The 12376-nt window shown below is 36.9% G+C and overlaps 1 protein-coding gene across 1 annotated transcript in view; it reads right to left on the reverse strand.

Moving 5' to 3' along the window:
• The window catches only part of LOC136308349 (ABC-type organic anion transporter ABCA8-like), a 252820-nt gene that overhangs the window by 37166 nt on the left and 203278 nt on the right, over nucleotides 1–12376 (reverse strand). The window lies entirely within an intron of this gene.

Below are 12376 nucleotides of genomic sequence, written 5' to 3' on the forward strand. Positions count from 1 at the left end.
CATCTTCTTTAGCTATTAGAGAAATGCAAATCAAAACAGCAATGAGATACCACCTCACACCTGTTCGATTAGCTATTATTAGCAAGACATGTAATAGCAAATGTTGGAGAGGCTGTGGAGAAAAAGGAACCCTCATACACTGTTGGTGGGAATGTAAAGTAGTACAACCATTATGGAAGAAAGTATGGTGGTTCCTCAAAAAACTGAAAATAGAACTACCTTATGACCCAGCAATCCCTCTACTAGGTATATACCCCAAAAACTCAGAAACATTGATATGTAAAGACACATGCAGCCCCATGTTTATTGCAGCATTGTTCACAGTGGCCAGGACATGGAAACAACCAAAAAGCCCATCAATAGATGACTGGATAAAGAAGATGTGGCACATATACACTATGGAATACTACTCAGCCATAAGAAATGATGACATCGGAACATTTACAGCAAAATGGTGGGATCTTGATAACATGATATGAAGCGAAATAAGTAAATCAGAAAAAACCAGGAACTGCATTATTCCATACGTAGGTGGGACATAAAAGTGAAACTAAGAGACATCGATAAGAGTGTGGTGGTTACGGGGGGGAGGGGGGAATGGGAGAGGGAAAGGAGGAGGGGGAGGGGCACAAAGAAAACAAGATAGAAGGTGACAGAGGACAATCTGACTTTGGGTAATGGGTATGCATCATAATTGAACGACAAGATACCCTGGACTTGTTATCTTTGAATATATGTATCCTGATTTATTGATGTCACCCCATTAAAAAAATAAAATTAAAAAAAAAATTCTGCATGATGACTACACATGTTATCTGGACTAAGGGATATGAATCCTTTCAAACATAAATGGTCAGTTTGCTGCTTTAACTCACACCAGTGATGTTCGCTAGACCTTAAGGAAATTTGTGAAAGGAGACTTCAGAATAATAAAGGTGTCTACACTTTGGTAAACAACACATTGGCTAATGACTTATGGGATGGCTGGGATAGTTTCTCTAAGTACAATAGTTAACTTTTGTCAGAGTGATTCTTCTTTGACTCAGTTTGAACTGTGCTATTTCTCTTTTTCTATAGTACATTGATTTATTCTTTTAATCTAAGTAAATGGCATGTTATGGTAGTTTTGCCATACCACATATTCAAGTATTAATTACCACACAAATATTTGTGTCTATGCACAGAAGTATAAATGCCTTCACAAATACAAACATATTTTGTATCCCTCATCATTCTCTGAATAAATTAGTAAATTACATATTTTAAAACATCTTATCTAGTGATGTGGTTTTGTACACAAATTATATTTTATAACTTTCTAATAATTTTGAACACTTTTTTCTTTTACATTTTTTTTGATGGTTGCTGATTGTCTGAAATGTAATTGAACCTAAGGATTCATATCAACATCTCTCAACACAGATGCACTCAGGTAGGACAACTGATAAGGATTTTGTAATCTTGATATGTGAGTGAAACTGTGGGAGAACTGAAGAATGGATTTATGTTACTGATGAGGTGACTGACACATAGTGCTGACATTTATGGAGACAGAAAATATAAAAGGAAACACATTTAAGAATATAAATTTAGTTTTGGGAGCATGAAGTTTGAGAGTCTGTGATGCCTTCAATGAAAGCTAAGAAAGGAGTTTGGATCATCAATGAAGGTGAAATCACAACTTAGAACACTAAAGTCAAATCTACGAGTGGCCCATAGGAACAGAGATTTTAAGCTCTAGTGTTACATGAGCTTCCCTGGGAGAAAATGACATTTCACATGTAGAGAGAACCAGGGGTTGATATTTGAGAATTTTCAAAATTTAGAGATAAGATAGAAGAATAAGACAGTCCAAAGGATAGAAAGAAACTGTGGCCAAAATGTTCAGAGAAACATGGCATCACACAGCCCACAGAAATAAGCATTCTGTGGTGAAGTTGAAGTTTGGACTATGTGATGCTAAAATGACTGACAGTTACATTAGACCAGGAACTGGTCTTTTCTTAGATTCCTGGAGATTCCACTCAGGAAAGGGAATATCACATGGATAATTCTCTTTCCTTGGGCAACAGAGTTACTATGGGGAGGAAACAACACAAATGAAGATGGTATGCAAGGTTTTATGGATTTTGCATAATAAAGTGTCAAAAATGGAGCAGTTAACAGGATAGTCTATTAAAATTTAGAAGTAAAGCTCATGCAAGTTGGCCTGTATAGATTCATCATATACAGTGTTCCCTCATCTGTTCTGGGGGTTAGGTTCCAGAACCCTGGCCATAGGTGAAAATCGGCGAAGTAGCGAGCTTTTATTTATTCTATTATTTATATATACGAAACACAGTGCTCTGGTTGGTCGCCTTCCATCCATCAGCCACAGTGTGCCCTGAACGATCTCACGTGGGCAAACTAGCTTAAGGGGACATGGCCATAGCTGCGTTTTCCATACCTGTGAGTCTTTGTCTACTCATCTGCTGTACGTTACATATTTATTTTGATTTAATATGTTTAATTAATATTTTTATATATTTTTCAAATATTTAGGCTAGAAAATGCTTATTTTGCCATAAAAATAATTAAAATAATAAATATATAGAAATAGCTATATATCAAAAAATCCTATAATACAGAGAAAAATCCATGATACAAAATAAGATACTTACATTTTAAAAGTATGTGATACAATGAGACCACAAAAAGTGAATTGTGATATGGCAATGGACGACTGTAAATTCAATAGCCTATGATTACTACTCAAATTTGTCTTTCCTTTAGAACTACTGAATCTGAATCTTTGTTTTAATGAGATGTTCTGATAGTTTGTAGACACATTAAAGAGTTATTTGGATTAATGAAAGAGTGACTGCAAATGAAAATGTATAAATACATAGACTGTTAGTTAAACACTGGAATTTTCTTTTTTTTCTTTATGTTCTTGACATTTTTATAATAACATTGCCTTCTAATTCAACAATCCTGTTTTATAAACTTTTTTGGAATGTAATTTTCAAACAAGAAAAAGTACCCATATTAAGTATACAGTTGCATGAGTTTTAATGAATGCATATATTACTGTATCACAATTGTAATCCAAGTATAATACCATTTCTATGAGCCCTCCAAATTTCCCATGTTCCTTTGCAGTCAGTAGCCTTCATTGCTGGTTACAAGAAACCACAGGTCTGCTTTTGGCCATTGTGGTTTAGTTTTACCATTCTGAGAACTTCATATAAATGAAATCATTCAGTATTTACTCTTTTTATTTCATTTATGTTGATGCATTTATCAGTTGTCCCTTTTGTATTGCTGAATAGTCATTGTGTGACTACACCAGAATTTATCGGTTCACAACATGGTGGCCATTTGGATGGTTTAAGAAGTTGGCTGTTATAAATAAAGCTGTTAAGAATATTAATGCACAAGTCTGCTTGTGGAATGCTTTTTCTCTCGGGTAAATACTTAGGAGAGAAATTGCTGTGTCATACAATAAGTATATTTTGAATTTAAAAGAAAGAGCCAAATTGTTTTGCAAAGTGCATACATCATTTACATTCTTACTAAAAATATATTAGTATTCCAGTTACTTCACAATCTCTCTAACTCTTGATATTTTCAATCATTTCTTAATTTATTCATTTCATTTTAGTGTAGGTTGATATTAGCTATTTTTTTGTTTTGGTTTGGTTTTGTTTTTGTATTTTTCTAAAGTTAGGAGTGGGGAGGCGGTCAGACAGACTCCCACATGCACCCATCCGGCATGCCCACCAGGGGTAATGCTCTGCCCATCTGGAGCATTGCTCTGCTGCAACCAGAGCCATTCTAGTTCCTGAGGTGGAGGCCATGGAGACATCCTTTTTTTCTGGGCCAACTTTGCTCCAATGGAGCCTTGACTGTGGGAGGGGAAGAGAGGGACAAAGTGGAAGGAGAGAGGGAAGGGTGGAGAAAGAGATGGGCGTTTCTCCTCTGTGTCCTGACTGGAAATTAAACCCGGGACTTCCACATGCTGGGTTGACGTTCTACCACTGAGTCAACCAGCCAGGGCTTTAGCTATCTTTTTATGGAAGTATTTTCTATTTAGAGTTCTTTGATGACTATCTGTTCAAATGTTTTGCCCATCTTTGAAATTAGGTTATCTTCTATTACTGAGGTATAAGATTTCTTTATATTGTTGATACAAATCTTTTGTTATATAAATGCATTGTAAATATTTTTCTCCCATCCCATAGCTTTTTAATTTCTTATTGGTGTTTTACAAAGAACAAAACATTACAACTTTGATGAAGTACAAGGTATCATTTTCTTTTATAAATGCTTTCTGTGTCCCAACTAAGAAAAAGTTGCTACTATATAACCTATGGTTCATTCAAAATAATGTGTGTATGAAGGAATATGAGATTTCAGAACAATATTTTTTACCTGTCAAGTGAGAGGAGAGGGGATAGACAGACTCCCACATGCGCACTGACTGCCATTCACTCAGCAACACTTTACTGAGGCTGATACTTTGTGCACTTAGGGCCGATGCTTGCAACAAAACTATTTTTAGGGGATCAAGATGGCAGCAGAGCAGGTAGATGCACAGACTCTCAACTCATATGACCAAACTGGATTACAAATTAATTTAGGAACAATTAGCATGAAAAACCAACACTGGACTATAAGAACAGCTCTCAAAAACCAAGGAGCAAAGAAGAAGCCACACCATGCCTGGTACTGAGCGCCAAGGCATGGTGGGTCTCCCCTGTTTCCAGGAACAAAGGGAGGATGAGGCTGAGAGCCTAGAAGGGCTCTCATTCCAAGGACAAGAGCAGAAAATGTCACTCACAGCCACTTGCCTGGGGACCTGGAAACAAGGTGTGCTAAGAGGGCTGGCTTGTCTTCCAAAAGGGAAGTGGGAAGAGAGAGACAGATGGTGACAGGCAGAAGAATGCATGGGATGACCTGAGAAGCTGACTCATCCAGTGGGGAAGCAGCCATAGCTGGGGAAGGAGTTGATCCCTTCCACACAGCACAAGCCTTTTAAAGTGGTTCTAGGTGAGCCATCTCCAGAAATCTCTCAAGCTCCAATCTGCGCAATAAGACACAGCTGAAAACAGGAAGTGGAAAGGAGGGGCAGTAACTCAGGTCTCCATGGAGATCTGAGGTACACTTCCTCTTCTGAAGCAGAGAAAGCATCCGGCCCCCCAAAGGATAGCTGGAAGATAATGCCTTCAGAGTCTCAGGTTACACGCACTGCATTCCTGGATACAGTTTCAAATAAGCCCCCTGCTATGAGTGACATCAGAGAAATGGTGCCGTGAGGAGCTCTACCAATAAATTTCCCCAAAATTTCAACAAGTTTTTCAACCAGAGACGGAAAAATCTATCCTTGGAGCATCTGGAAGTCCCACACACTGAAAACGAAGGTATGATCGATCAAAAAATTGACTAAATATATAATCAACCCTGAAGGAAATAAGACAGAGAAAGGAACACTCCTCACTAGGAGCCTTCCTCACTAACCTGAGAAAGGGCTGTTTTTACTTGGAACTGAGAGAGAGTGGAGGCTGAGGGTGTGGACGGAGCCAGGCTGCGACACAGACGTCCAAGCTGAGGAAAGAGTGTGCCTGTGGCAACTCAGCTCACGTGAGCTAATGCTCGTGCCAGACCCTGAAAAAGATGGGTGAGCAGCAGCCGCCATTATCCCCGATATCCTGGTTGGCAAGTGTGGATAATGTGCAAGTGGTTTTTCCTAGAGCCTCAGGAGTGGGCGCCCATGTTCCCGGACAGAGGGGCAGGATCAGAGGCCTTTGTATGGGCCCCAGAGTCTTGGTGTGGTCCCTGCACCCTGAACAGTATCGCGCGGGGAATGTGCGAAAGCAAACTTCCCTACGCCTGAACTTCTCTGGGCGGGTTGGGTGCCACACCCAGCCATTTAAGCTAACATCCCCGGGAGGAAAAAAATATGAAAGTGTTAGGGGTAGGGGCGTGCAAGCAGCTTGCAGTCTGTCTCTGGAGCAGATCTGTGGATTCAATTGCTGAAATTAGCTTAACTTACAGTCTGCTCACCTCCCAACTGACCTACATGGCTCTAACTCACAAGATTTCTCTCAGTTCAGTGATCTAAGAAAAGAGGCGTGATATTTTTTATTGCCTATTGCTATGCATGCAGTGGTGGGGGCAACTTCTGATTGGCAGAGGTTTCATACTCAGGGCTATATGATAAAAAAAGGGACTTTCCAGCTTTTAAGACCTCCTGTTCTGAAGGCAGCGACTAGGGCATCTTCTTCCTAGCCAAAACAGGTTACAAAGTGCAAAAAGCCTGGGGAGAGGGGTCCCACAGAGTGCTGAGGCATACTGGACATGCCTGGAGGTTCATAGAAAGGCACCTTGTGAGCAATTGGCTCCCAACCCCGCCTGATTACGCTGGGTGCTCTGACTGACAGAGCCTTACCCAGTGCCCTGCGCTGAGTGGAGATAGAGTGGGAATTTTCTAGCTCTTTGAGCCTCTTACTCTCCAGGCAGAGGCAGTGGCAATCTCATAGCTGGATCATCAGGCTGCTAATTCAGGAAGGAGAGACTAGGAGAGAGGCTTCGGTTAAGTGGACTCTCTCATTGTCAGAGCCTGCAAATGCTAACAAGCCTCAACTACCAATGAGACTGAAGCCTAATATATGACATTGCCATAGAGACTTATCAACTGCAAATCTCTACCTAAGCATGCCACAGGGCAGAACCTGGGGTACAGAGTCACCAACCAGGAAGAGGGAGAGGAAAGGAAAAGGAAGAAGTTAACCTCTCAAAATCAAGAAAAATTCACAGACTTTATAACCTTTTCCATTTTTTTGTTGTTATTTCATCTTCTTGTCTTTATTTTTTTTTCTTCCACCTTGGTCCTTTTATTCTCTGCCCATCTTATTCTTGCCTCTTCTTTAACTATACTACCCATAAGTGTTACATTTCCCATTTTCTTTCTTTTCTTCATCCTTTCTCTCTATAAGGGTTACACTCCAAAACCCTTAACTTTCTCTCTCTCTCTTTTTCTTTTTTCCCTTTTCTCCCTCTCTATTAGTTTCTTCTTTTCTCCTTTACTTTTCCTCTCATTCAATCCTCAATCACGAACAAATTATTTTATTTGGGACTCAAATTTTTTCTTTGTGGCATTTTGGGTGCCTTTTCCTTTGCTTTTTAACTCATTAGGATTTGCCCCAACTCCGGCTCTCCATTCTATCTAATTTTTGTTCCACTTACTACAATAGTAATTTTTTTGCCTTTTCCCAGTTTCCCTCTTATCCCTCTCATTATATCTCTTAGTCGACCATCACTTACAGGCAAATCATTTTATTCTTGACCAAAATTATATTATTTTTTGCATTTTGTGGGTCTCTACTTCCCTTTTTGCACCTTTATCACTTCTCCCCAACTCAGGCCCTCCATTGTAGGTAGTTATTGTTCCACTTAGCACAATATAATTCACAGTTCATCACAATATTTTCTAAAGGAGGAGAGGAGAGGAGAGAAAGAAAAAAAAGGGGAAATAAGAAATTCTCTTTTTTTCCATCTTTTTCTTTTTTACTTTTTAATCTTTATTAATTCTCATTACTGCTATCAACAAAACCACCTTCAGATACCATTAAGGAAAATGAAATTTTATATAATGGATACAAAAGACAGAGATGTAGCACAGATAGACGAGGAAATATCTATGAAAAAAAATTTAATATATTGGAAACCTTGGAGCTAAATGACAGAGAATTTAAAATAAAAATCCTACAAATACTCAGAGATATACAAGAAAACACAAAAAGGCAATTTAAGGAGCTCAGAAAACAACTCAATGAACACAAAAATATATTACCAAGAAAATTGAAACTATAAAAACAAATTAAACAGAGATGAAAAACTCAATTCATGAATGGAAAAACAAGGTAACAAGCTTAGCTGATAGAATAGGCCAGATAGAAGGTAGGATTAGTGACATAGAAGACAAGCAACTTGAGGTACAACAGAGAGAAGAGAAGAGAAGAGAGACTCAAAAATTAAAAAAATGAGTAAGACCTATAGGAATTGTCTGACTCCATCAAAAAGACTAACATAAGAATAATAAGTATATCAGAGGGAGAAGAGAGAGAAAATGGAATAGAGAATATATTCAAACAAATAATAGACGACAACTTCCCAAGCCTGTGGAAAGAACTATAGCCTCAAATTCAAGAAGCAAACAGAATACCAAGTTTTCTTAACCACAACAAACCTACTCCAAGGCACATCATAATAAAATTGGCACAAACCAATGACAAAGAAAAAATTCTCAAGGCAGCCAGGGAAAAGAAGAATACAACATATAAAGGAAGGCCTATTAGATTATCATTGGATTTCTCAGCAGAACCTTTACAAGCCAGAAGAGAGTGGACCCCCATATTTAAAGTCTTGAAAGAGAGGAACTTGCAGCCAAGAATACTATACCTATCAAAGCTATCCTTCAAATACAAAGGAGAAATAAAAACATTCACAGATACAGAAAAGATGAGGGAATTTATCATCAGAAAATTCCCCTACTCCAGGAAATACTAAAGGGAGTTTTCCAACCAGATTCAAAGAACAAAACAAAACAAAACCTCAAGTAAAAGCTCCACCAAGAACACAATAAAACCAAATTTAAACTGTGACAACAAAAAAAAGGGGGAAGAGGACAGAGATTAACAGTAGCAAAGGACAATGGAGTGCAGAAGCACTCATAAAATAGTGTACTGCAATGGACATTGTAGGTACCCTTTACATTACTTAATGGTAACCACCCTTGAAAAAACCACCACAGGAGCACATGACTTAAAAAAAGGTAGCAACAGAAGAAAAAGTATGGAATACAACCAAACAAAAACAAATGATAAAAAAACAAAAGAGAAGAATCAAACAAGATACAAAACTAACAGAAAGCAATTTATAAAATGGCAATAGGTAACCCACAAATGTCAATAATTACACTAAATGTAAATGGATTAAATTCACCGATAAAAAGACACAGAGTAGCAGAATGAATTAAAAAAGAAATTCTAACTTTATGCTGCCTACAAGAAACACATCTAAGCAAGAAGGATAAAAGAAAAGTCAAAGTGAAAGGCTTGGAAACAATGCTCCAAGCAAATAACATCCAAAAAAAAAGCAGGTGTAGTAATACTCATATCTAATAATGCTGACTACAAGACAGCAAAGGTAATCAGAGACAAAAATGGTCATTTCATAATGAATAAGGGGACACTGAATAAAGAAGACATAACAATTTTTAATATATATGCACCAAACCAAGGAGCACCAAAATATATAAGACAGCTACTTATTGACCTAAAAACAAAAACTGACAAAAATACAATCATACTTGGAAACTTCAATACACCACTGATGGCTCTATATCATCCATCCAAACAGAAAATCAATAAAGATATATTGGCCTTAAAAGAAACACTAGAGCACCTGGACATGATAGACATCTATAGGACATTTCATCCCAAAGTAACAGAGTATACATTTTTCTCTCGTGTACATGGAACATTCTCAAGAATTGACCATATGTTGGGCCACAAAAATAACATCAGCTAATTCAGAAAAATTGAAATTGTACCAAGCATATTTTCTGATCATAAAGCCTTGAAACTAGAATTCAACTGCAAAAAAGAGGGGAAAAATGCACAAAAATGTGGAAACTAAACAACATACTTTTAAAAAATGAATGACTCAAAGAAGAAATAAGCTCAAAGATCAAAAGATATATATAGACAAATGAAAATGATGATATGACATATCAGAATGTCTGGGATGCAGAAAAAGCTATAATAAAAGGGAAGTTCATATCATTTCAGGCCTATATGAACAAAGAAGAAAGAGCCGAAGTAAACCACTTAACTTTACACCTTAAGGAACTAGAAAAAGAAGAACAAAGATAACCAAAAGTAACCAAAGAAAGGAAATAATAAAAATCAGAGCAGAAATTAATGAAATAAAGAACAGAAAAACTATAGTAAAAATTAATAAAACAAGGAGCTGGTTCTTTGAATAGATCAACAAAATTGACAAACCCTTGGCAAGACTCCCCAAGGAAAAAAGAGAAAGGACTCATATAAACAAAATCCAAAATGAAAGAGGAGAAATCACCACAGACATCATAGATATACAAAGAATTATTGTAGGGTACTACGAAAAACTATATATCACCAAATTCAACAATATAGGAGAAATGGATCAATTCCTAGAACAATACAACCTTCCTAGTCTGAGACATGAAGAAGCAAAAAGCCTAAACAGACCCATTAACAGGGAGGAAATAGAAAAAACTATTAAAAACTTCCCCAAAAATAAAAGTCCAGGCCCAGACAGTTATACTAGTGAAGTCTATCAAACATTCAAAGACTTGGTTCCTATTCTACTCAAAGTCTTCCAAAAAATTGAAGAAGAAACAATACTGCCAAACACATTTCATGAGGCCAACATAACCCTCATACCAAAACCTGGCAAGGATGGCCCAAGAAAAGAAAACTACAGACCAATATCTCTAATGAATATAGATGCTAAAATACTAAACAAAATACTAGCACATTGAATACAACATAATAAAAAAATAATATATCATGATCAAGTGGGATTCATCCCAGAATCACAAGGATGGTTCAACATACGTAAAACGGTTAACATAATACATCATATCAATAAAACAAAAAATAAAAACCACATCATCTTATCAATAGATTCAGAAAAGGCATTTGACAAAATACAACACAACTTTATGTTTTCAAGACACTCAACAAAATGGGTATAGAAGGAAAACATCTCAACATGATAAAGGCCATATATGATAAACCATCAGTTAACATCATATTAAATGGCATAAAACTGAGGACTTTCCCCCTTAAATCAAGAGCAAGACAGGGTTGTCCACTCTCTCCACTCTTATTTAACATGGTGCTAGAAGTTCTAGCCAGAGCAATGAGACAAGATAAAGAAATAAAAGGCATCCATATTAGAAAAGAAGTAAAGGTATCACTTTTTGCAGATGATATAATCCTATACATCGAAAACCATAAAGACTCCACAAAAAGATTACTAGAAATAATAAACCAATACAGTAAAGTCACTGAATACAAAATTAATATAAAAAAGTCCATAGCCTTTCTATATGCCAACAATGAAACATTGGAAAATGAACTAAACAAAATAATCCCCTTCATGATTGCAAAAAATAAAATAAAATACCTAGGAATAAGCATAACAAAAAAATGTAAAGGATTTATATAACAAAAACTACAAAGAATTGTTAAGGGAAATCGAAAAAGATACAATGAGATGGAAAAATATTCCTTGTTCTTGGATAGGAAGAATAAATATAATCAAAATGGCCATATTAACCAAAGCAATATACAAATTTAATGCAATTTTCATCAAAATTCCAATGACATTTTTTAAAGAAATGGAAAAAAAATCATCAGATTTATATGGAACTATAAAAAACCCAAATAGGTAAAGCAGTCCTAAGGAAAAAGAATGAAGCTGGGGGCATTACAATACCTGACTTTAAACTATATCATAGAGCCACGACAATCAAAAAAGCATGGTATTGGCAGAAAAATAGACACTCAGACCAATGGAACAGAATAGAAAGTCCAGAAATAAAACCACATATATATGGTCAAATAATTTTTGATAAAGTGGTCAACAACACACAATGGAGAAAAGAAAGCCTCTTCAATAAATGGTGCTGGGAAAACTGGAAAGCCTCATGTAAAAGAATGAAACTTGACTACAGTTTGTCCCCTTGTACTAAAATTAATTCAAAATAGATCAAATACCTAAATATAAGACCTGAAACAATAAAATACATAGAAGAAGACATAGGTACTAAACTCATGGAAATCTGCACCAAGTAAAAGAAAAACTCTCCCAGTTTCATACCTATTCAGTGCAGTTCGATGTGGGCTCACGCAAAGATTTTTTAGGGCTCCTTAGGTAGCTATCCTGTATAGCCTCTACAGACTCATCACTGACTGCTGGCCTACCACAATGGGGTTTCTCCACCAAACTGCTGGTTTCCTTCAACTGCTTTTCCCACTGAGTAATGTTATTCCTATGTGGTGGCGCTTTGTTATAAACGCGCCAATATTCACATTGCACTTTGGTCACGGATTCGAATTTAGCGAGCCACAGAACACACTGAACTTTCCTCTGTACCGTCCACATCTTGACTGGCATGGCTGTGGACTGCTCCGCTGTATACACAGTGTTATGTCATCATCTGCGCATGCACACATGCTTTCACTTCATCCTACAGAAACTGGGACGGATTTCCTTTTATTTGGTGCAGATTTCACATGTCTATTGTTTTTAGTTGCTTTTTCTGTGACCGGTCAAAAGT

This window comes from Saccopteryx bilineata, chromosome 6 (assembly GCF_036850765.1).
Source record: "Saccopteryx bilineata isolate mSacBil1 chromosome 6, mSacBil1_pri_phased_curated, whole genome shotgun sequence".
NCBI classification, from domain to species: Eukaryota; Metazoa; Chordata; class Mammalia; order Chiroptera; family Emballonuridae; genus Saccopteryx; species Saccopteryx bilineata.